The 26,313-nt window shown below is 46.5% G+C and overlaps 1 protein-coding gene across 5 annotated transcripts in view; it reads left to right on the forward strand.

Annotated features, from left to right (window-relative positions):
• Window positions 1-5,491: 5,491 nt before the first annotated feature.
• Window positions 5,492-26,313, forward strand: part of KCNS3 (potassium voltage-gated channel modifier subfamily S member 3) — a 267,088-nt gene continuing 246,266 nt past the window's right edge. The window contains exons 1-2 of one of the 5 annotated variants that reach the window (XM_060186590.1): window positions 6,164-6,253; window positions 21,918-22,027. The gene's annotated coding sequence lies outside the window, so the exon portion shown is untranslated. Of the gene's footprint in view, window positions 5,655-6,132; window positions 6,254-6,919; window positions 7,374-21,917; window positions 22,028-26,313 lie in introns of those variants that run through there. The other 4 variants (XM_060186591.1, XM_060186589.1, XR_009548863.1 and 1 more) reach the window with 4 other exon arrangements.

Here is a 26,313-nt window from a genome sequence, read left to right on the forward strand (position 1 = left end):
CTATGGTTTTTGTCAGTGTTTCCTTTTTATAAAATTATATATATATATATATATATATAAGGGAATTGGGAAGCTTAAGTTGTTGAAAATGTTGTGTTGGAGGAGGAGAGGAGGAGAAACAGTCCCAGGATAGGCAGGGGTCTTCCCTGGAGGTAGTATTTTCAAGTCTAGGCTGCCCCAAGGGAAGGGGAAAGAGGTTTATTGAGCAAAGGCCTTGATGGTTTAGAAATGTATTTCCAGTAAAAGGAGCACTTCGCTGGGAGATGGGAGGGGATATGGTGGCCTGGGGACTTGCACAGATTGGTTGGAGGGTCATGATAGGCATCTGGAATTTTTTTCTTTTCTTTTGCCTCCAAGATTATTGCTGGGGCTCAGTGCCTGCACCATGAATCCACTGCTCCTGTGCCAGTCCCTGTTCAGGGTGCCATTTGCTGGGCTGGGCTAGCTTCATGGGCGGTAGAGAGATGACCAGGGACTCATGGCTGAGCTGGGAAGCAGTATCTCGTTTATTAATCAGATATATTGCCTTTTATGCATCTCTTCACCGGAAGTGGCAAGGGAAAGGAAATGACAAGGAGAGGGGGCAGAGCAAAAAAAAGAGCACAAACAGAACATAGAACCAGTGGGGATTAAACCAACACCCTGCAGGCAGGGTGGGACCCAGGTAAAACAGTGATTCTGTAAATAGACCACATCGTAAGTAATACAAGCGAACCTAATGCAATGATCAAAACAGAAGGTCTTATAAGCAGAATTTAGAAGCATACCAACACTCCTGGAGGCCATTTTCCCCACTTTTGTTGTCCTTGGTGTAGCCTTGTTGTGGTTATTATTGTTATTGTTGATGTTGTTGTTGGATAGGACAGAAATGGAGAGAGGAGGGGAAGACAGAGATGGGGAGAGAAAGACAGACACCTGCAGACTTGCTTCACCACCTGTGAAGTGACTCTCCTGCAGGTGGGGAGCCAGGGGGTTGAACCGGTGCTATCCTTACTGGTTCTTGCGCTTTGTGCCACATGCGCTTAACCCGCTGCGCTACTGCCCGACCCCCAGGCATCTAGAATTTACTTTAGTGTCTGGTAAAATGTAGGGGTTCAGTTTCATTCTTCTGCATATTTCAACCCAATTTTCCCAACACCAGTTTTTGAAGACATTCTCTTTTCTCTATTTAATATTCTGGGTTCCTTAAATAGAAAGACTCGTTATGGGATGAGAGATCTTCTTATGGCATACATCAGACAAAATACAAAAATATCAAACTCAGCAACAACAACAACAACAAAATGACCCTATCCAAAAGTGGGGAGAGAATGTAGACAGACTATTCCCTAAAGAAGAGATCCAAAGGGCCAACATACATAAAAAGAAAATGCTCAAAGTAGCTGATTATCAGAGAAATGCAAATAAAGACAACAGTGAGATAGCACTTCACTCCTTTGGGAACGTCACACATCAGAGAGGACAGTAACAACAAGTGCTGGAAAGGCTGTAGGGGTAAAGGAATACTTCTACCCTGCTGGAGGGAACATAAGTTGCTCCAACTGCTTGAAGGAATCATGTTAGAGAAGGAAGAATATGGAATGATACCACTCATAGATAGAAGTTGAAAACTTAATCAACACAACGAGTGCCACCCCAGCATGCTTCACTTCAGACTGTGTCCAGAGACTGCAGGTGTGGAATGACAACCTTTCAGGTGTGGAATGACAACCCTTCAGCTTCATTACTCGGGTGAGACCTTTCTTTTCATAGTATTCTCTAATTCTATTCCAGGAGGTTCACTTCCTCACAAAGTCCCAAAACCTAGATATAGGCCAGGTCCCCTGAGATAGGGCATATGTTCACATGTATCCATAAACTAGGCCAAAATATATATATCTGAAAGCAGAAGTACACAAGAGTCTGCAGTGAGTACCCCCCAACACTTCATCTGCACTATTCCATCAAATGGTTCAAAAATTTGTTTGGCTTTGTATGTTAACTCTCTTTTCAGCCACCAGGTTCTAATGCCAGCATGATGCTGACCAGACTTCCCTGGACAGATGACCCCACCAATGTGTCCTGGAGCTCCGCTTCCTCAGAGCCCCACCCCACTAGGGAAAGAGAGAGGCAGGCTGGGAGTATGGATCAACATGTCAACGCCCATGTTCAGCAGGGAAGCAATTACAGAAGCCAGACCTTCCACCTTCTGCATCCCACAATGACCTTGGGTCCATGCTCCCAGAGGGATAAAGAATGGGAAAGCTCTCAGGGGAGGGGATGGGATACAGAGTTCTGGTGGTGGGAATTGTGTGGAGTTGTACCCCTCCTATCCTATGGTTTTGTTAATGTCTCTTTTTAAAAATAAATAATAAATAAATCTCCTAATACCAAAAAAAGTTGAAAAATAATAACTAAAGGGAAAACACTAAGCAGAACTTGGACTGGAGTTGGTGTATTGCACCAAAGTAAAAGACTCTGGGGTTTGTGTGCAGGGGGGGTTCAGGCCATGGAACATGATGGCAGAGGAGGACCTAGTGGGGAGTTGAATGGAAATATTGAAAACTGGGAAATGTTACACATGTACAAACTACTATATTTTACTGTTGACTGTAAACCATTAATCCCCCAATAAAGAATGAAGAAAAAAATATATTGCTCCAACCCTTGTGGAGAGCAGTCTGGAGAACTTTCAGAATATTAGAAATGGACCTACCCCATGAACAGACAAGTCCTCTTCTGGGACTATATCCTAAGGAAAGAAACACATTCATCCAAGGAGATCTAAACACAATTTCTAATAGCCCAACTTGAAAGCAACCTAGGTGTACAACAACAGAGGAGTGGCTAAGAAAGTTGTGGTGTATATACACAATGGAATACTACTCAGCTATCAAGAATGATCAATTCACCTTCTTCATCTCATCTTGGACGGAGCTTGAAGAAACCAAGTGAAGTGAGAGAAGCCAGAGAAAGAAGGATGAGTATGGGATGATCTCATTCATAGGCAGAATTTAGGAAACAAGAACAGAAAGGGGAAATACAAAGTAAAACTTGAACTAGTTTGGCATATTCACACCAAAGCAAAGGACTCTGAGAAGGGAGGGGAGGTGGCAGCCTTTGGGGTCCTGGTGCAGGGTGGTGGGACAGGATTCAAGTTGGGGTGAGACTGTTTTTCAGACACCTATCATGCGGAGATGAGAAATTGTACCTATGTGTCAATAACTGTACTGTAAATCATTAATCTTTCCATGAAATGACATAAAATAATAAAGTAACGAGAAAAGAAAAATGTTAGTATATGAAGGCATCGACCAGATAAATGTTAGCCATTTTGGCTAATCCAGTCTGACTTTTTCTTTGCTTTATTTTTAATTTTTTAAAATTGTTAATAGTTATTATTGATATCGTCTTTGTTGCATAGGACAGAGAGAAATGGAGAGAGGAGGGGAAGACAGAGAGGGGGAGAGAAAGATAGACACCTGCAGAGCTGCTTCACCATTCGTGAAGCAACTCCCTTGCAGGTGGGGAGCCGGGGACTTGAACTGGGATCCTTATGCCTGTCCTTGTGCTTCACACTCCGTGTGCTTACTCCGCTGCACTACAGCCTGACTCCCCAGACTGACTTTTTTTTTTATATATATTTTTTTTATTTAAGAAAGGATTAGTGAACAAAAGCATAAGGTAGGAGGGGTACAACTCCACACAATTCCCACCACCCAATCCCCATAACCCACCCCCTCCCATGGTAGCTTTCCCATTCTCTATCCCTCTGGGAGCATGGACCCAGGGTCGTTGAGGGTTGCAGAAGGTAGAAGGTCTGGCTTCTGTAATTGCTTCCCTGCTGAACATGGGCGTTGACTGGTCGGTCCATACCCCCAGCCAGACTGACTTTTAAAAAAATATTTTATTTATTTATTTATTTTCCTTTTTTTGTTGCCCTTTTTTTTTTTGTTTGTTTGCTTCACAAGGTCAAGAATTGAAAGGAGAGTTTTCTCTCTCTCTCTCTCTCTCTCTCTCTCTCTCTTTTTGGTGGAACCAGGCTTTGCAAATGTGTGATTTCATTGCTTTGGGCTGCATTTTTCATTCATTCATATAGATAGATACTTAGACCATAGTTCAAAGCTTCCTTAAGTGCCATAGCAGGGACAAACTTAAACAAAAAAAAATTTTTTTTCTCTTTCTTTCTTTCACCAGAATACTGCTCAGTGAAAGCGGTGCTGGGGATTGAACCTGGGACCTTGAAGCCTCAGGCATGAGAGTCTGTTTACAGACTGCTATCTCCCCAAACTTGAGAGGAACCTTTCATAAAGATGAAGAAATCTGAGGTGCAGGGCCTGCTCACCTGGCTGCCCTGGTGAGGACGAGAAGGTCAGTTTGCCCTGGCATCTGATTAGTGTTATCTTCTCCACCCACAAGCCCCATCCCTCATCTGCCCAGAATGGAGGCCAGCGCTTTCAGTGTTCACAGATGCACAGTGGAGGGTCCTTCCTGTCTCCTGCAATTCATGCCTTCCCTCTAGGTCAGAGGTGTCATCCTCCCCATGTCTGCCCTCCTGCAGGGTAACTGCCCTCTGCAGCGGTGAGAGGCTCTGCGTATTTCAGTCTCAAGGAAACACTGCCCGGCTTTGGTTAAAAATGACCGAGCAGCTGGCTTCTGGGAGAAATCTAGGAGAAGTCTTCTCAGGTGCTGCTGAAGTGTAAATGCGTCTGTTGAATACTCACAGATCTTAGGCTAAGGTGAGAACTGTGCATGAAAATTCCCTTCTCCTGCCACCTGCAAAGAGCACTGTAGACGGATATTTTGAATCCTCTTCCACAGCGGAGAGGGCACACTGGGACTGGTGGTGGGGGGCAAAGATTGGAGGTAATTATAGAGGCAGAGGATCCTGTGTCTTCTCTTCTGAGTTTCCATTTGGACTCCTAGGAGCTACAGGAAAATAGTGTGAATCCAAGCGATGCAGACTGCTTTGTATTTCCTAGTCTCCTTTGCTAACCCTGGAGTTAAATCTTCTTTTAAGGTCAAGTTCCACCTCCTCTTAGAAACCTGCCGGGTCTGGTAAGTATTGATAGCATTCCTCTAAACCCCCCCTCCCCCCCGTGGGCTTTGATCAAATAAAAGCAACCAAAAAGCCCTCAGACACCATCGACCACTCCGATGGGGTCAGGCAGTGTCTTTCCTCTTTTCCACAAGACCTTTGTCCCTTCTCATCCAGGGTGCTGGGTGCACAGTCTGGAGCTCAACTGTGTGGTCTCGCTGACTGCTCTTGGGAGGCCAAGGTCAGTCCTGCGGGGCTGGGGGCGGCTGGCAGATGGCGGGAAGCGAGGCGGGAACCCAGGGAATCAGGGAATCCTAGGCTTCCACAGCTTGGAGCAGCTGGCCCTGAGAAACGATTGCAAGTCTGCACAACTTCAAAAAATCTGCAGTTTGGGGGCGGGAGGGGGAGCGCGGGGGTGGGTCCCCGAGCATCGCGTTTCTCCTCCAGGCGGTTCACTGAACATGCTCGCTCACTGCAGAGCAGGGCCCACAGCGCCTCTGGACCGCACGCCGCCCCGGCTGGCAGCCTGGCTGGGCGCTTGCAGAAGCTCGACCCGAGCCCCAGCCTCCCACTCCGCGGGGAGGGTCCGAGTCGCCCCCGGCGCTCCCTGCACCCGCCCGCCAGCTCGTCTGACCGGGTAAGCGCAGGAGCAGGGCGCGCTGGGGCTGCGGACTCGGGTGGGGGGGTAGGTGGGTGTCGCCTTCCGCACTTTGTTTGCAAACAAGTTGGGGGGCCTCGCGACTTCCTTAGCAAAAAATCCCAGCACACTGCAGACTCGTCGCCCGAGTCTCAAGACTTTGGAGACGCGGTTGGTGGCCTGAGCCTGGTTGGTACTCGTGGTGGTGGTGGTGGTGGGGGTTTGCACCCGAGGGCGCTCCTGCTCCCGGGGTGACTCTGCACTTGGGGTGCCTTGCTTCTCGGTGGGTGGGTGCATGCACTCACTCGGAGCGCGGCTGGAGCCTGGGGACAGACAGCCGGCGGGGCGCCGCTCCCCTGGGCTGGAGGCGCCTGGGCTGCGGGGCCGCGCTAGGCGGAGTGCGGGGCGGGGACCAATCGGCCTGCGCCCAGGTGTCTGGCTCCGCCCTCCCGCCCACCCGCGGCTCCCCGCGCCGGGTCCCGCCCCGCCCGCCCGACGGAGCCCGCGGGCCCGGCTCTGTGGCCGCCGGCGCGGCTGGCGGGCGGGGCGGCCTGGCTGTGCTGCGCGGCGGGCGGGTGCCAGACCCCACACCCCTGCAGGTACCCCCCCGCGCGACCCCGCACTTTTCCCGCCGGGTCCTCCCGGGTGATCCAGGGCCCCGTGCACGCTCCCGAGGAAGGAGCCGGGGGACTCTGCCTCCTGCCGGACTCCCGGCTCCCCCAGCCGCTCTCCAGCCTTTGGGCGGAAGAGCCGCGGTGGCCGGCGCTCTAGCACCCGCCTGTTGCGCCGAAGCGGCGTCTGCGCCCCCCCGCACGCTGCTTGGGGGTGGGGAGGGTCTGGGGTCCGCTCTGGCGGTGGGCTGGATGGGGGCGGGGGTTGTTGGGGCGCATGGCTGACGAGTGGGTGCTAGCGTGCTGGGCTGGACTGGGCGGAGAGTGCAGGGGTGCCGAGCTGGACTTGGGGGTGCTGGGCTGGGCGGAGAGTGCAGGGGTGCAGAGCTGGACTTGGGGGTGCTGGGCTGGACTGGGCGGAGAGTGCTGGGGTGCAGAGCTGGCTGGACTGGGAGCTGCTGGGGTGCCGGGCTGGATAAGGGACTGCTGGGCTGGACGGGGGGCTGCAGGGGTGCAGTGCTGGTCTGGACGAGGAGGTGTTGGGGTGCAGGCGCGCGGGCCGAGCCCGGGAGGCGGCTGGCACTTGGCGCTGGGGTGGGGGGCGGGCACCCCGGGGCGTCTCCATGGCTGGGGAGCAGTTCCCGCTCTTCCCCGAAAGGAGGCGCTGGCCTGGGGGAATGCCCGCGCTTCTTGCCGCCCTCTCCGCCCCCCAAGCCCGTGCCCCCAGCGGGTGCGAGCGCTCCTGGCCGCGTCCTGTTGCAGCGCGGGGCTGGGGTCTGCGGGTGCCGGTGCTGGGCGGGCGGCGCGGGGCTGGCGGTCTTCCGCCTCCCGCGGCCTGAGGGTCCCTGGCGGTGCTGGCAGTGGGTGTCCCGTGAGGGGAACCGACCCCCTACCCTGGCGCTGCCCAGGGCCACGGGACTCGGGAGGCGGAGCGGTCTGGAGAGAGCCCGACCTGCCCGCACTGACCGCAGTGAGCCTTTCGCATTGCGGGGCTCCCTCCACCCCCCACAGTCTGTTCATCCCTTGAAAGACAGAGCCAGGAGTCTGATTCGGCCCAGGCTGGGGTTGGAGGAGAGCAAAAGACCTGCCCAAAGCCCCGCAGACCCGGGTAGGACGTGCAGGGGTGGAGGTGAAAGGGCGGGGGGAGGCTGCCTTCTCTGTGATGGGAGGGGGAATTTGTGGTCAGACCTGATCTCTGTGTTTTAAGCGTGGAGCAGGCGAGGGAAAAAACCAGATCAGAAATCTTGGCCATGCCTTTTCTTGAATTTGCTTAAAGGATTTGCATAGCCATTCGTTTAGAAATGCCAAGCACTTCTTGCCTGTCTCCCTCCCCTCAGGCTACTTGCAAACACCTGCCCAGGTCTTCGCGTAGCTGGCCTTTTCCTGAGCACCTGCCACAGGCTAGAGGCTGCTGTCCCAGGGCCTCTCCTTCCCACAGGGGCTTGGGCTTTGCTAGGGTGTCCCAGCAGAGTGCTTGGACTTGGTGAGACACCTGGTTTGTAAACTTCCGGAGGACATGGAGTCCTTGAGTCTGTGTTTATAACCAGCCCTCCCATCCCACTTGCAGGCCTTGGGCCGGGCAGGATGAAGTTTCTGCTCCTAGGCAAGGGCTGTGTTTCTCTTCCTTCGTTTCTTTCTTTCTTTCTTTCTTGCTTTCTTGCTTTCTTGCTTTCTTGCTTTCGTGCTTTCTTTTGTTCTTTCCAGTGTCTTTCCTTCTCCTGTTCTAACATTACATTTGTCATTTCAGAACTAAGAGTTGCCAAGGTTGGGGCAGGGTGGAGAAGGTGATACCGAAGTACTTAACTTGGAATTGAAACAAAGCTTGTTGTGACTTGTCTGAGGCACTGGTCGGTACCTGGGCTATTTCAGTCTTGTGTTGGAACCGTTGCTATCTGAAAAGCCAGCCTGTAGGAAGTCTTTAGTGGCGGTTATCTGTGCGGGTAGGGTAGGGGCACAGAACTGTGTGGTGGGTGTGATGAGCAGTTATACTGTTATAACCTTGTAAACCACTAGTAAAACCACTAAGAAGCAAAGCAGAACAAAATCAAAGCTTTAAGTGAATGCAGCAAAGCTAATAAGCTTCAGCTGGTCAAATATCTAAGGACAAATGGGAAGGCTGGAATTTGTATTAATTTTGTTTGGCAATATTGAGGTATTCGAGATTCAGTATTCTGAAGCTTGGGGTTATCAGTTGAGCACCAGCTAAGTAGATTCTTTTCTCCTCATCTATCTTCTTTATTTTGTTTAAGGGGGAGAGGGGGAAATCCAGACACCTCCTCTGTCTCCAGTGAATTCCGCTCTTTTCTGCAATCCCTCACAGACTCTGCCTCCTTCTGTTCTTCCAGAGATCCCAGGCTGCCCCTGGGGGCTGGAATGTTTGTCAGCTCTCAGAGAGCAGACCCAGCAGGGTTTTCCTTCATCTCTTGCTTTTTCTTTCTTTTTTTTTTCCTCCTTGCTGGGGTTTCACTGCTCTGTGCTGTTCTTTTCCTTCTTTCCTTCTCTTTTAATATTTTTATTTACTTATTATTGGATAGGAACAGAGAGAAATGGGGAGGGGAGATAGGGAGGGAAAGAGACAGAAAGATACCTGCAGCCCTGTTGATCACTTACTAGGCTTTCCCCTGCAGGTGGGGCTCAGGGGCATGAACGTGGGTCCTTATGCATTGTAGTGTGCACACTCATCCAGATGTGCCACTAGCGGCCCCTCTCTTTATCTTGAAAAATAGATAGAAATAGAGAGAAGGAAAGATACCACAGCACCCACCTTTCCCCAATGCACTGATTTGGGGTCAGGCTTAAGCTGAGTTACCTGCCATGGCTAAGCTAGCTCCAGGTAAGCTATCTTTCTACCTCTCCCATTTTGAAAAGATTTATTTCTTTATTTTTAATATTGTTTTTTCTCGATAGAGACAGAAGACAGAGACAGTGAGAAAGACCCCTGCACTGTAGCTTCCTTCAATGTAGTGGGGACCCAGCTCACACCTGGGTAAAGCAGTGCACTCATTGGCCAGCCCTTTATTTATGTATTTATGAAAAATAGACAATATTGACTGCATATGGTCTGTCAACTACTATTCTGGGCACTTTCCCAGGCTGTATCTCATTTAATCTCCAGGACCACCCCACGAAGAAGAATGAGCTTCTCTTTCTCCAGCCTGTGTGCCTGTGGGGAGCCCCTGCAGGTGTGTTCCTAAGCACATTGGAGGTCAGCAGGACAGGCTGACTCTGAGGTCTCATTGGCACAGAGGCTGAAGGCAGGCGGGTGTGCTTATTCGCCTCTGCTTGTGGGTGTTGGGGAAGATGTATGCTCCAGAGTGCTTCTTGTGTGTGACAGACTCCCGAGGAATCTCTTGTCATAGCAGACTAGGCTTGGGGATCAGGCTTCAGCCCTGATGGCTACTACATTTTGCCTCTTGAACATGAAGCGCAGTGGGTGAGTTGGGACCCTGTCCTAGGTACTGTGCTAAAGCCCTTGATATGGAAACTGTCATCCAGATGCCAATTTTTTTTTTTTTTTGACTCCAGGGTTATTGCTGGGGATCGGTGCCTGCACCATGAATCCACTACTCCTAGAAACCATTTTTTCCTTTTTGCCCTTGTTGTTCTATCATTGTTGTGGTTATTATTGTTTTTGTTGTTGGATAGGACAGAGAAATCGAGAGAGGAGGGGAGACAGAGAGGGAGGGAGAAAGATACACACCTACAGACCTGCTTCACTGCCTGTGAAGCGACTCCCCTGCAGGTGGGGAGCTGGGGCTCGAACCAGGATCCTTACGCTGGTCTTTGTGCTTCGTACCACATGCGCTTAACCTACTGCGCTACCGCCTGACTCTCCCAGATGCCAATCTTAAGAGTACTAGTACCCCCCCCCCCCTTTTAAAGTTCATTTATTTGCTTTACGAGGGAAAGTGCATGTGAGAGAGAATTAAGTCAGAGCTCTCGCCACCCCTCCCCCATGTGCTGTTGGGGACTGAAATCATAGCTTTATACATGCAGGCCATGTACTCTGTGTCTGCCAAATGTTGCCTACCCCTCCACCCTCCTACCCCCCCCCCCCTTTTTAATTTTTCTGTCAGAGCACTACTAAACTCTAGCACCACCCCTCTGGTGGTGCTGGGTATTGAACTTGCTGACCTCAAGTTCAAAGGTCTTTCTGTGTAGCCACTATGCTCTCTCCCCAGTCTTGAAATGAGGGAAGAGAGCCGAGTAACTTGCGCCAGGTTGGGATGCTGTCCATGAAATTTGCCTGAAAATCCACCATGAGACTAAATTCTTGTTTGCTTCTACTGTTCCAACAGTCTCAACACACTAATTCCCACATTTTTTAGGGCTTAGACAGGCTAAGGGTGCATAGGGGTAGCCTTCTATCACCAAGTGACTTTTTGGGCCCCCAGTCCGTCCTTAAAAGGAGTCTTAAAGACTGCAGTAGAAAAATGTTCTTTTTGCTTTTGCCAGAATAATCTTCTTTTGAATGGAATTCTGCCCAGCTATGTGGGAAAAAGGAAGACAGATGAAAAAGGATCATAGGCTGGGTAAACATCATGGCTATTTTCAGAAAGTGTGTTTATTATCAATAAGAAACCCAGAAAAAGCATAGGGGACTGTATTCGGAGTCAAATTCATCAACAACATCAACCAGTAACCCTCCTAGAAGAATTCCCTATGTGGGTGTTATGGGTATTGCAGCTGCCAGCAGGCAGGATCTAATTCGCGTTCCCCAGTCTCCAATTTACAGCGACTTTGGAGACTGATGAGGATGAGTGTGCGACAAGATGATAGAAGCTACTAAGTGTCTGATTTCTCATAAACATCGCAATGACTGTGTCACATTTGTATAGCTTACTGTAGCTTGGAAACAAAAAAAAAAAATGGGCAAAAGGCGGCCTCATTTCAGTTCTCACGATAACTGAACGTGATAGCTGAAAGGCAGAGTGGAGGTTAGGAAGCTTATGTTGGAATTGAAGAAAATCAAGCAAGTGAATCTTGAACTTGGCCATTAACATGGGCCTTATGATAGCACGGTTACTGTCTTCCTGCCTTAAACGAGGACAGACTATTGTAAGGTTCCTGGGAGATGGCTGAGTATGAGTTTCATTCTGAAGCTGACTTTTGGCTTAGAGTTTCCGTAAAGGAATGTCACCAACTTCTGTTTATTAATTTTGTAGCTGGACACCTTATTATATTGCCTGATAATTTCCAGGAGCTTCCTGCTGGATTCTTTAGTGTTTTATTTTTTTAAAATTTATTATTATCTCTATTTATTTATAGGATACAGACAGTCAGAAATCAAGAGGGAAGGGAGTGATAGAGAGGGAAAGAGAAAGACACCTGCAGACCTGCTTCGCCACTTGCAAAGTTTTCCCCCTGCAAGTGGGGACCGGGGGCTCGAACCTGGGTCCTTGTGCATTGTAACATGTGCGTTCAACCAGGTGCGGCCTTGATTCTTTAGCGTTTATTTCCGTATGTATACTTTCATATCATCTACAGATAGTGATCTGTAGATGATATGAAACCTAAGTGTAGGTTTGGCTTCTTCTCTTCCAATCTGTATCCCTTTAATTCCTTGCTCCTGCCTGATTGCTATGGCAAGAACTTCTAACACTATGTTGAATAGTAACAGTGATAGTGGGCAGCCCAGTTGAGTATCTTTTCTGAAGAGGAAATGCTTCCAGCTTCTCACCATTAAGATGTTGCCTATAGGTTTGCTGAAACTGGCCTTTGCTAGGCTAGGGCATTTCCCATCTACTCCCATTTTTTGTCGTGTTTTGATCATGAGAGCATGTTGGGAAATTTTGTTAAAGATTTTCTTTGCATCTGTTGAGACAATCATGTGGCTTTTGGTTTTGCTTTTATTAACGTGGTGAATCACATTGGCTGATTAACATATATGGAACCAGCCTTGCATCTCTGGGATAAACCCCACTTGGTTAGGATGTACTATCTGTTTAATATACTGCTGCATCCGGTTGGCTAGAATTTGGTTTGGTGTTCTAGCATCTACGTTCATCAGAGCTACTGCTGTTTGCTGCTGTTGTCCATGTCCCTGTCTGCTTTTGGTATCAGGGAGATGTTAGTGGAGCTGACTTTTGGTTCCTGGCCCTGGCTATCCAGGGTGCTTGGTGGGGAGGGGACGTATTCTTTGCTGCTGCTATTTAATTTTTGCTTTCAGGGGGCTGGTATGTGTGACGGAGGGTGGGGACAAATTCCAGTTATGTTGTTGAACACAATAACAATGTTTTGAATCTGTAATCAAATCTAGAAGCTGATTTAGAAGAATTTCCATTCCTTTGTCAGTCCTCTAAATCACCTTTGGAGACTTTGCAACACAGGCACGCACTTACTCCTTAGGAAAACACACTCTTCCTGCTCAGCTCTCCTCTGTTCCTAGCCCGGGTTGTGGATTTGTCTTTGTGGGCAATGGCGTCGGCAATGGCGTCTGCTTCTCTTTGGAATTCTGCAGAACCTTCCATCATGGTTTGCTTGAAGTAAATCAGTCCTTAAAGAGTTGTTTGTGATTCCGTAAAGTGTTGAATGATGAAGGTCCCAACACCTGCTTTTAGCCACTTATGTTATAAACCATTAGTGTTGACTACAGCTGATTTCAGTGAGCTTATTAAAGCCCCCAGATGAATGGGATGAACTTGATGAACTTGCCTGGGCGAAGAAATGGGAAGAAGGCAGTGGTTTGGGCTGTGTATTTACCTAGAAGATCACCTGGGCTGAGAATAAGTCAGCAGTAGCCATTTCTATAGGAGCTTTCCCAGAAGATGAGGAATTTGAATCCATACTCTGGCTTTGTCTCCAACTGCTGGGTGCATTTGAACATATCACTTGTCCTTCTTTTTTGGCTTTTTAGAGGCTGGCAATTTTGCTATTTAAAAAGATAGGTAATATTTCTGTGGATATTCTTTTTCAGCAGCATGTCTGACTCTTTGGATCACTTTTGTACATTGAATTAGGAGAACCATGAGTGGACATATGGGAACATTTATGGCAAGATTCTGAGCATTTGCTCTGAGATAATTTATACTTTCTTTTTTTTTCATATTTTTTAATCTTTATTTATTTATTAGATAGAGACAGCCAGAAATCAAGAGGGAAGGGGGTGACAGGAAAGGAGAGAGATAGTGAGACACCTGCAGCTCTGCTTCACCACTGGCAAAGCTTTCCCCTTGCAGGTGGGGACTGGGGGCTCGAACCTGGGTCCTTGTGCATTGTAACATGTAAGCTCAACCAGGTGCACCACGACCCAGCCCCCTTCATTTCTACTTTCTAAAAGATGATTTGGGTGAAGTATGGAGACACCAGTGGTGAGGATGGGGGCGGGATGCTATCCCCCTTCAGGGTATCTGGGGTGGGGACTGTGGAGAGCCAAGAGTGTAGCTATAAACCAACTTTCTGCCACAGTTGACCTGTGAAAGAGCTCTTGTAAAAAGGTGCAAGAGAGCGACATCTGGGCTGTCATCTGCAGTCTGCCATTCGTGGAATCCTGGCCTAGAGGCCATTAATGATTGTCACAGAGCCAGAGCGAGCCTGGTGAGACCTTGAACACCATAGAGTAGCCATTTATAGTTGTAGGGAATAAGAGTGATAATAGGAGGGGGCCAGGCTGTAGCACAGCGGGTTAAGGGCACATGGCGCCAAGTGCAAGGACCAGTGTTAAGGATCCTGGTTGGGGGGGGGTCGCTTCACAGGCAGTGAAGCAGGTCTGCAGGTGTCTATCTTTCTCTTCCCCTCTCTGTCTTCCCCTCCTCTCTCAATTTCTGTCCTATCCTCCAACAACAGCAACATTAATGGCAACAATAACAATAACGGCAACAACAAGGGCAACAAAAATGGGGAAAAGTGGCCTCAAGAAAAAAAAAGTGATAATAGGAGCCTGAACTGGAAGATCCCTCTGAAAATCAGTGAAGGCAGTTGCTGTCACTTGTAGACTTCCTGCAGGAATGCTGACGTAAATCCTGTCAAGCCATTAGTGTGTGGACATAAAAGAGTCTCTAGATGCAGTTTGAGGGATTCCACGTGCTCATGTGTGTCCTTCTGCCACGGAACGGGCTGCTTTCCTAAGCCCTTCTAGACCTGCCAGTGTGGATATAGAAGCATTCACTGTGATTTACTTAAAGTAAAGGATCTGATTGACTAAAGAGATGGGAGAATCTCGTGGTTACTGACTGTGGTTTGTAGGCATGGAGTGAGAGGGAGATGCCTGGGTTCTGGCAAGAATATTTTAGCAGGCTTGTCTGGGAGATCAATAAATCACATCTTACAGGCAGGGCCTTTCTTGTGAGGACTCAAGGTTCATTTTTCTAAGTGGGATGTCCTCATGAGGCCACTGAAATAAGACCTTTCCCTTGGGACTGAGACATTGTGTGACCAAGACTTTGCCTTGAGTCCATTTCAGGGTTGAGCTTCTCTGACGAAGCTTGTATTTTATGGAAAAAAAGAGAAAATGAGAAGTGCCCTTATGTGCCAGTATATAGATTTACGAATTGTCTGTCTGTCCATCCACCTCTGCCAGTCACTTTTCACAAAGTGTAAGAAGGTACATCTTTGCACCTTAAATCACAGATCCGACAGGGTGTGCGGGGGTACGGGATATCCAGTGCTGAGGCTGTACAAGTCCTCTGGAAGCCTTCCCTCTGAGCCGGTCAAGGCAAGCACAGCTCTTTGTCGTCTAGTAATATCAAGTGCTACTTAAAAAATTATTAGTGATTTAATAAAGTTGAACAAGATTGTCAGATGACAGGGATCCAATTCCATACAGTTCCCACCACCTGAGTTCTGGGTTCCATCCCCTCCATTGGAAACTTCCCTATTCTTTACCCCTCTGGGAGTATGGACCAAAATTCATCCTTCCTTCCTTCCTTCCTTCCTTCCTTCCTTCCTTCCTTCCTTCCTTCATTTCTTTCTTTATTCCTTTCCTTATTTTGCCTTTAGAGTTATTGCTGGGGCTGTGTAGGCACTACGAATTCACTGCTACTGAAGGAAATTTTTTATTTTATTGGACAGGAGAGAGAGAGAAACTGAGAGAGGAGGGGGAGACAGAGAAGGAGGGAGAAAGTTAGACACCCGCAGACCTGCTTCACTGCATATGAAGTGCCCCCTCCCCCACAAGTGGGGAGCTGGGGAGCTCAAACCTGGTCCTAGCACTTAGTACTATGTACATTTTACTGGGTGCTCCACCACCAGGCCCCCAGACCAAAATTATTTATGGGGAGAAGAAGGTGGGAGGTGTGGCTTCTATAATTGCTTCTCCACTGGGCATGGGTCTTGGCAGGTGGATCCATACCCCCCCAGCCTGTTTCTGTTTTTCCCTAGTTGCATAGGGCTCTGGGGAGGTAGGGTTCCAGGAAGGTTTTTTTTTTTTTTTTTTAATACTTGGCAGGCTGAACATGTATTACTTTTTTAATTTTAATTTAATTTATTTATATATATATTTTTTACCAGAGCACTGCTCAGCTCTGGCTGATGGTGGTGCAGGGGATTGAACCTGGGACTTTGGAGTCATGAGACTCTCTTTGCATAACAATTATGCTATCTAACTACTGCCCAACATGTATTATGTCCTAAAAAGATTTATGTACTTATTTTCCTTTTAGAGACAGAATCTGAAAGAGACCATACTACTGACGTTTCCTTCAATATGGTGGGACCAGGTTTCGAACTTGGGTCATACACATGGCAGAGTAGTGCGCTATCCAAGTGAACTATTTCTCTGGCCCTTGTGCATTTTTTGTCATCATCATTATTATTAGTCAACTCTGGCTTATGGTAGTGCTGGGGATTGAACCTGGGATCTTTTTATTTATTTATTCCCTTTTGTTGCCCTTGTTGTTTTATTGTTGTTGTTATTGATATTGTCATTGTTGGATAGGACAGAGAGAAATGGAGAGACGAGTGGAAGACAGAGAGAGGGAGAGAAAGACAGACACCTGCAGACCTGCTTCACTGCCTGTGAAACGACTCCCCTGCAGGTGGGGAGCCGAGACCTTACCCGGGATCTTTACGCAGGTCCTTGCGCTTTGCGCCACATGTGCTTAACCCGCTGCGCTACTGCCTGACTCCCATGAACCTGGAATCTTTTTGCATAACTATTATGCTATCTCTCCAGTCCTGTATTATTATTATTATTTTATTATTATTATTTTTTAACCAGAGCACTGCTTAGCTCTGGGTTATGGTGGTGTGGGGGATTGAATTTAAGACTTTGGAGCTTCAGGCATGAGAGTCTCTTTGCATGGCCATTATGCTATCTACCCCTGCCTTCTCTCTCTCTCTCTTTTTTTCTCTGGGGTTATCACTGGGGCTTGGTACCTGCACTACAAATCCACTGCTCCTGGTGACCACTTTTTCTATTTAAAAAAAAATTTTTTTATTTACTTATTATTGGATAGAAGCAGAGAGAAATTGAGATGGGATGGGGGAGCTAGAGAGTGAGAGAGACAGAAAGACACCTGTAGCCCTGCCTCACCACTCGTGAAGATTTCCCCCTGCAGGTGGGGACCAGGGTCTTGAATCTGGATCCCTTGCACAATGTAATGTGTTGTCTCTGGGGCTTGGTGCCTGCACTACAAATCCACTTCTGGAGGCCATTTTTGTTTTTCAGTTTTTGTTGCCCTTGTTATTGTTGTTGTTGTTGGGTAGGACAGAGAGAAATGGAAAGAGGTGGGGAAGAAAGATGAGGGAGAGAAAGACACCTGCAGACCTGTTGCACCACTTGTGAAGCAACTTCCCTGCAGGTGGGGAACCAGGGGCTTGAAATGGGATCCTTACTCCGTCCTTGCGCTTGACACCATGTGTGCTTAGCCCTCTATGCTACCGCCTGCCTGCCCCCTACATTATTATTATTTTTAATAACAAGCAAACAGTAAGGTCAACAACAAGGGGCTGAAAGATCTCTCACTTTGCACTTTACCATGTGCAAGGACCCTGATATTGTATGAGAGGAGAAGCTCTGTGAATGTAGAGCAGTGTCAAGCTGTCTGTCCTCTCTCTCTGGGTCCCTTCTCCCCCACCCCCCTTTATATTTGAAATTGAAAGGAGGGGAAAAATTTCTTTTCTGGGAGGAGTAGAATCAAGCAGTCAAGAGACCCTCATGGCAAAAAGTAAGTAAAGTAATTAATTAAAAAAAAATAAAAAGATCAAGAACTAAAGAAGAAAGTCAAACCAACAGAGAACTTGTTAGTGTGGGCTGTGTAGTTGCCTGGACAGAGGTATATATGACACATGACAACAGTGTTGGAGACAGAGCTGCTGTTTCACCAGATGAGAGCAGTTGTGCAGATGAATAGTGACGGGGCCAGGCAAAGGCACACCTGGTTAAGCACACGTGTTACAGTGCGCAAGGACCTGAGCTCCAGCCCCTGGTCCCCACCTGCAGGGGGAAAGCTTCACAAGTGGTGAAGCAGGGCTGCAGGTGTCTCTCCTGCCTCTTTATTTCTCTCTCCCCATTCCCTCTCCATGGTCTCTATCCAATAATAAATAATAATAAAAAAACAGGAGTAGTGAGGGCACTGGATAGTCATGCCATTGAACAATAGTGCCGAACTGTACACCTTGAATGGTGAAGATGCCAAAAAATGTGTTATGTTTTTAGCCCCAGTAGAAAAAAAAGAAGAAATTGAGATTTATGTCATTCAATATAGTATTCCTAAATATTTTGATTGTAGAGCCTTGGCATGTTTAAGAATTCTCAATAACACTTCGAAAGTATTTATGGGTACAGGTTATATCTGTTAATACTTGTATTAGAAATTGAGATAAGAAAGTTTAAAAGCATTTAGTGATTAATTTTACATAATAACAGTGACAGTCTCAAATGTTGACATAAGTGGTCCGTATTGTAAAAAAAAAAAAAAGACTATTTTCAGAGTGAACTCATGGATGGCACAAATTGGTTTTATGTCTTGATTAAGTATTTTTATATATATTGCCATGTTGATTGAAGACAGTGGGATTCTAAAATTTGTTTTCCCCTTTATTTCTCTAAAATGATCTCACATATCAGGGAGTCCGGCGGTAGCGCAGTGGGTTAAGCGCACATGGCGCAAAGCGCAAGGACCAGAGTAAGGATCTAGGTTCGAGCCCTCGGCTCCCCATCTGCAGAGGAGTCGCTTCACAGGTGGTGAAGTAGGTCTGTAGGTGTCTATCTTTCTCTTCCCCTCTCTGTCTTCCCCATCTCTTTTCATTTCTCTCTGTCCTATCCAATAATGATAACACCAATAACAACAATTAAAAAAAAAACAAGGCCAACAAAAAGGGAATAAATAAATAAATATTTAAAAAAAAAGATCTCATACATCAATATGTCCTCTGAAGAACTTCACTGGATGCTTCAGAGAATGAGAATGAAATAAGAGCATCACTTCTTAGTTGATTATGAAAATATTCTTGGCCATATAGATCTTCTGAAGGGTCTTAGAAATTCAAGCCCCCCCCCACACTATACTTGGTGAATTATTGCTACAGTATAAATTCTCGGTTAAGTTCATTTTTTTTTTTGCTGCATTGTATGCTTTTTTTAAAGCTACTTTTCATCTAATGTTATCTGAATGTGAGTATCATCGATACAAAATATTATCTTTGTGTTCAGGAAAAGTACTAGGTGAGTTATTTAAAAGAAAGTGCCATTTTTTTTTCTTCATTCTGTGTAACCTGTAACAATCCCTGTCTTCCCCACTGCCCCTCCATTAACATTATTTGCAAACTTCTTCAGAATAATTGGGTCTGGTGTGGAGCGATTTTTGAGTTTCTCTGCCTAAAGGATCTTGAGTGGAAAATTCATGGAACATGGGGTTGAGATCAGTTAAGGAAATCCATGTCCTACTTGTGGTGGGGGCTCAGTGCCTATAGAACGCCACCATTCCTGGTGGCCATTAAAAATGATTTTTTTTTTTGATAGTGGATAAAAGACAGAGAGGGAAGGACAGAGAGGACAGAGAGAAGGAAAGACACTTGGTGAACCTTCCTCTCTTGTAAGTGGGAGCAAGGGTCTTGAACACAGGTCCTCACACGTGTTTTTACTTTTAATTTTTTTGCATTTATTTATTTTTTAATTTATTTAAAAAATGAGACATTAACAAAACCGTAGGACAAGAGGGGTACAACTCCACACAATTCCCACCACCAGATCTCCATATCCCATCCCCTCCCCTGACAGCTTTCCTATTCTTTATCCCTCTGGGAGTATGGACCCAGGGTCATTGTGGGATGCAGAAGGTGGAAGGTCTGGATTCCGTAATTGCTTCCCCGCTGAACATGGGTGTTGGCAGGTTGATCCCAGCCTGTCTTTCTCTCCCTAGTAGGGCAGGGCTCTGGGGAAGCGGAGCTCCAGGACACACTGGTGGGGTTGTGTGTCCAGGGAAGTCTGGTCGGCATCAGGCATCATGCTGGCATCTGGAACCTGGTGGCTGAAAAGAGAGTTAACATACAAAGTCAAACAAATTGTTGAACAATCATGGACCTAAAGGCTGGAATAGTGCAGATGAAGTGTGGGGAGGTACTCACTGCAGACTATTGTGTACTTTTGCTTTCAGGTGTATATTTTGCCCTAGTTTCTGGATACATGTGAACATATGCTGTATCTCACGGGATCTGGTCTATATCTAGGTTTTTAGGACTTTGTTAGGAACTGAACTGCCTAAAATGGAATTAGAGAATACTATGAAAGGAGAGGTCATAATAATGAAGCTGAAAGGTTGTCATTCCACACCTGAAGTCTCTGGACACAGTCTAAAGTGAAGTATGCCGAGGTGGTACTTAATTTCTTTTTTTTATAAGTGCATTTTGATATCCTGTGGAGTGAGTACTTTCAGCATCTGGGGGTGGGGGGAGCCTGCACCTTACTGTCTGTCCTGAAGCTACCTCCTGGGCTGGGGCCTCTTGCTGTGTGAGTATCTCAGGGTGTGCTCAGAGAATCTCCTGTGTTCCTTCCCAGCTCTGCCCCACTTTCTCTTCCCTCCTTGTCTGACATTCTTGGGAGGTCAGAATGAGGTAGGTGCACTTAGCTGGTAGATGGGATGAAAGAACAGTGTGAGAGTTAATTTTAAGAAGTCAAATTGAAAACTTTTATTTTTGACTTTCACTGCCTGGGGAGCTTATTATTTTACATATATATATATATATATTTCCCCCCCCCCATGTTGAAAAAGTATGAAATTGATCACCGCAGATAGTTCTGGACAAAACCTTAAAAAAAAAAGTTCTCCTAGGATGGCTTCCAGGAGCTGGCTGTGGTGGTTGGTGAATCATACAGACATTTATTTCCTACCTTCGAGATAATGGATTACTTGCTATCTTAGCCATCAGGTTTATTTTGTTTTATCTTTCCAAAAAGTCAAGTGAAACTTCTTTTGTTTTTCTTCACCCCATGACATAAATAGTCACTCTGGCAAATTACCGCAGCAGTAGGACACTTGGCTCTCTGAGAGCTTTGTTGTAAATATGCTGAGGATTTATGACTTGACAAAAGCACTGTGATTCTCCCAGCAGCACTAAGCATTGTCCTTTTGGGAAGGCCATGCTGGCACGTCCGTGGTTCTGACTGGGTCCAGAGAAAGTGTTTGCTGCTCAGGCATTCTCGTCCCAGAATCCTGGAGCTCTAGGACAGGCAGGGTGACATGAAGGGACACTTCCCCCTTACACACACACACACACACACACACACACACACACACACACACACACTTCACTCTATTTGGAGCAGGAAAACTCTCTTATCCTTTAGCAGAACATTCATTCAGTCACACTTCTGCTTGTCATCTAGTGGCTGGCTGTGTCTAGGCAGTGATTCCACTATGTATCTGTGATGTTGCTGAGAAATGGTGTGGGCACAGAGTGGAGTGTGTGCGTGTGCGTGTGTGTGTGTGTGACAAAGGAAAGTATCCTAGAAGAGGTGATACATGAACTGACTTTTGTTTTATTATTTCAGGTTAAGATTTTATTTTTTCCTAAATAACATTGGTTTCCAGCATTGTACTGGTTTCAGGGCTATAGAACAGGACGAATCAACATCAGGATGTTATGCTCACACTGAAAGTCTAGTTTCTGTCTTTCATCCTGCCTCTTCCCCTTTCCTTCTGGAAACCACTAGCTTCCCCCCCCTTCCTTCCTACTTTCCTTTTTTGCCTCCAGGGTTATCAGTGGGTCTCTGTGTCTGCACGAAGTCTCCCCTAATCCTAGTGGTGATTACTTTTTTTGCCTGTTTTCCATCTATATCTATCTATCTATCTATCTATCTATCTATCTATCTATCTATCTATCTTATCTATCATCTATCTATCTAATCTTTCTATTTTTCATTCCTTCCTTTTTCCTTGATAGAGATAGGCAGAGGAGATACCTAAAGCACTGCGAGCTGATTCTTATCCATGGCTTCTATATTAGGAAGAGAGAGAGAGAGACCCCCAGCATTGCTTTCCGGCATGTGTGTGTGGTGCTTGGGATCAAACTCGGTGCTTGTGCTCATCTGCTGTGCTACCTACCCAGCCACATGATTTGTAAAGACAGAGCTGGAGTTGGGTGGAAAAGAAGGCAGCAGACGGAACCACTCATGGGGGTGGAAGGGAGAATACACTACTGTTTTCTTTCTGTTTTTTTTTTTTCCCCCTGTTAATGCCAGACCTTTACTGCTCTCTACTACCTACCTTTTCAGATGGAAAGAGACTGAGAGACAGAGGGAGAGAGAAAGAGAAAGATACCTACCACAGCATGAAAGTTTCTCCCACCTGGGCTCATACCTGGGTCATGCACGTGACAAGGCAGGTGAGCTGAGGGCGTGAGCTCTCCTGCTTCTTTGTGCCTGGAACTTCATTTGACGGGAAAGAGGCAGGACGGTGGGCTCTGAGGACAGAGAGACAGGCAGGAGCTGTTCCTGACTGTCATGTGAGGAGGGATTCTGGACTCTAGAGTGATCCTAGGGAGCCTTTGATGATTTGTGGAGGGTACTGACGTGTTTGGACTTGGAGTTTAGAGACGTCCCCCTGGGTGTCCAGAGCTGAGGAGACTCAGAAGTGGAAGGAGGTGATGGCACTCATCATCTCCAGAGTGAAGCTGTCTCCCAGCTAGCTGGTTTGGCTCGCCCCTTGATATCTGAAAATATTTAGATGTTCTCTGTCTTGCTTTGTTTCTATTTTACATTTTAAGTGAGAGGAAATAGGAGGAAATAGAGTGATAGACCTACAGGAGTGCTTCACCACTTTTGAAGGTAAAAAAATATAAAACTCTCTGGACTGGAATTTTTGGTCCTTATCTGCTTCCAGGTTCTTCCAAAGGGGTCTGACCCTGTTTTCTGCCATTTCCTGGTAAGGTTACCTCACACTTCTCTTTGATTTGGGAGTTTCAGGTAACTTATGAAAAGAACCAGATTTGTTGAGTCAGAAATAGTGTTGTTGCTTGTATGAATGTATCCTAATAAGCTATTGGAAATGGCCAGTGGCATTACTTCACACCAGAACTGAAAGATGAAAGACAATGATTGAATAATAATAATAATAAATAGCTAAAATTTAGTGCATAGCAAGCATAGAGATCATATATATTTCTTTTTTTTTCTTTTTCCCACTGTTTAAAAAATTTCTTTATTGGGGAATTAATGTTTTACATTCGGCAGTAAATACAATAGCTTATACATGCATAATATTTCCCAGTTTTCCATATAACAATACAACCCCCGCTAGGTCCTCTGTCATCCTTCTTGGACCTGAATTCTCCCCCCTACCCACCCCAGAGTCTTTTACTTTGGTGCAATACGCCAATTCCAGTTCAGGTTCTACTTGTGTTTTCTTTTCTGATCTTGTTTTTTAACTTCTGCCTGAGAGTGAGATCATCCCATATTCATCCTTCTGTTTCTGACTTATTTCACTAACATGATTGTTTCAAGGTCCATCCAAGATCTGCTGAAAATGGTGAAGTCACAGTTTTTAATAGCTGAGTAGTATTCCATTGTGTATATATACCAGAACTTGCTCAGCCACTCATCTGTTGTTGGACACCTGGGTTGCTTCCAGGTTTTGGCTATTACAGATTGTGCTGCTAAGAACATATGTGTACACAGATCTTTTTGGATGGGTGTGTTTGTTTCCTTAGGATCTATCCCCAGGAGAGGAATTGCAGGGTCATAGGGTAGGTCCATTTCTAGCCTTCTGAGAGTTCTCCAGACTGTTCTCCACAGAGGTTGGACCAATTTACATTCCCACCAGCAGTGTAGGAGGGTTCCTTTGACCCCACAAGCTCTCTAGCATTTGCTGCTGTTACGTTTTATGATGTATGACATTCTCGCAGGAGTGAAGTGGTATCTCATTGTTGTCATATATATATATTTATTTTTAATATTTATTTATTTTCCCTTTTGTTGCCCTTGTTTTTTTTATTGTTGCTGTAGTTATTGTTGTTGTTGATGATGTCATTGTTGGATAGGACAGAGAGAAATGGAGAGAGGAGGGGAAGACAGAGAGGAGGAGAGAAAGATAGACTCCTGCAGACCTGCTTCACCACCTGTGAAATGACTCCCCTGCAGGTGGGGAGCCGGGGCCTCGAACTGTGATCCTTACTCTGGTCCTTGTGCTTTGTGCCACCTGCTCTTAACCTGCTGCGTTACCACCTGACTCCCAGATGTCATATTTTTATGAGATAATTTTTTTTTTTAACCAGAGCACTGCTCAGCTCTGGCTTATGGTGGTGTGGGGGATTGAACCTGGGACTTTGGAGCCTCAGGCACAAGAATCTCTTTGCATAACCATTATGTATTTTCAGTTCCCTTAGCTGTTCTATGTGGTATGCAATAGTTAGCATTCATTTCCCTCCTGCTGTCACTCTGCCTTTCCTTTTATGCTGCTACCTGGCCTTCACCACTCCAGGCTGATTTCGCCCACCTCCCAGATAGAAAGAGGCAGGAGAGTGTTCAGACAGCACTAACGCTGCCCCCAGTGTGGTGGTGGCCTGAATAGAACCTGGGTTGTGAGCATGGCAAAGCAGGCATCTTTCTAGGTACTGAACTGCTAGCCCAGAATTCCTTTCTTACAAACAGAGTCAGAGAACTGAAATGACTCACCCAAGGTAAATCCAAGATTTAGACTCAAGCAGTCTAGATCCAGAGTTTATCTTGAAGGCCAAACGCACCGCTAGTAGACCCTAAACCCTTGCGTGGTAGTAAGCACCTTTAGTTGGGTCTAAAGAATGAGGGAGGGGGCAGTCAGGTGGTAGCGCAGCGGGTTAAGCGCACGTGGTGCAAATCGCAAGGACTGGCGGAAGGATCCTGGTTCGAGCCTCTGGCTCCCCACCTGCAGGGGAGTTGTATCACAAGCGGTGAAGCAGGTCTGCAGGTGTCTGTCTTTCCCTCCCCCTCTCTGTCTTTCCCTCCTCTTTTCCATTTCTCTCTGTCCTGTCTAACAACGCTGACATCAATCACAACAACAATAGCTGTAACAACAATAAAAAACAAGGGCAACAAAAGGGAAAATAAATAAATAAAATAGAAAAAAGAAAAAAAAGAATGAGGGAGGGAATGTGGAAAGGCCTAGGGCAGGGAGGGCAATCAGAAGTCTCCTCTAGAAAGTGATGGAGAAGTACCCTGTGCTTAGAGTTAGGAAAGACACAGAAAGGGATGGACATTGAGAGGGGCTCAGGGATAGAGAATGAAGAAAAATGTAAATGTGCTGACTTTTAAAAACTAATTTGTTTTAGAGACAGAATTCGAGATGGGAGGGGAGATAGGGAGAAACTAGGAGGCACCTGCAGTCCTGCTTCACTGCTTGTAAAGCTTCCCTTCTGCAGGTGGGGAATGGGGTTCTTGAACCCGGGTCCTTGTGCATTGCATCATGTGCGTTCAGTGGAATGCACCACCAAGCAGCCCCAGATGTGCTGATTTGAGCACATCTGGCAGTAATATAAATCCAAACCATGGGAGAGACACATCTGGGCTGTGTAGTGTGATGAGCCCGGGCCCTTGCTCAGGGTAATGTGTAAGCTCTGCTGGGGGTGCCACCACCCCACCCCAAGAGAGTTACCTTATCTGTCTGTGAAGACAGCCTTGCCAGCTGCAGACTCCTCGCCGCTAAATGCACTTTGCGATTTGAATGTGTGAGCCGCAGTGCCTGCAAGGGGGGTAATTGATCCTTTTTTGTTTTTTTTCCACAATGGCAGATGAAGGCAAGCTGTGTCCACGTGGAGATTCTGGTGCCTGCCTTTCCTCGTGCATCTGTGTCTTGTCTCTTCCCATTTCCCATTTCCCCAGGGGGCTCTGCGTGATGATCTTATCACACTGCGTTGCCTCTGTTGCCTGGGTGTGTTTATGGGTTTTACACTACATGCCAATTTTTCCATTCTTTCCTATTTGTTTCATGATATAACTTGATCCAATAACTTACTCTGTGTGTGTGCATGTTAGAACTTATCTAGCTTGTCTTTGATGGGAATTTTTTTTTTTTCTTTTTAATCAGAGGAAAACATTATCTCCCTTCTGCAGTGGCTGATTAAAAAAAAAAAAGGCAACACTTTTATTCTGGGGTGGTTACAGTTTCCAAAACACCTGTGACTTGATTCTTGCTCTCTCCCTTCCTCCATTTGTCCAGTAATTTTATGGGCAGTAGACTTTTAAAAAATTTGATATGCCGTGGAAGCAAGGGTGAGGGAAATAGCATAATGGCTATGCAAAACGATTTTCATGCCTGAGGCTCCAGAGGTCCCAGGTTCAATCCTCTCATGGTCATAAACCAGAGCTGAGCAGTGCTCTGGTTATATGCCAATACTAGTATTAACAATACTGCTCCTAGTAATAATATTCATGGGATGGAAGCAGCCACTAGTCAAGCCATGTGATAAATTTTAATTAACTCATTGCTTTTTTTTTTTTTTTTTTGCCTCCAGAGTTATCTCTGGGGCTCGGTGCTAACACTGAGTCTATTGCTCCTGGCAGCCTTTTTTTTTTTTTTTTTTCATTTTATTGGATAGTACAGAGAGAAATTGAGAGGGGGGATTGGGAGAGGGGGAGAGAGAGAGGGAGAGAGAGAGGGAGAGAGAGAGGGAGGGAGAGAGGGAGAGAGACAGACAGA

This window comes from Erinaceus europaeus, chromosome 3 (genome assembly GCF_950295315.1).
Source record: "Erinaceus europaeus chromosome 3, mEriEur2.1, whole genome shotgun sequence".
In the NCBI taxonomy this organism is placed as follows: domain Eukaryota; kingdom Metazoa; phylum Chordata; class Mammalia; order Eulipotyphla; family Erinaceidae; genus Erinaceus; species Erinaceus europaeus.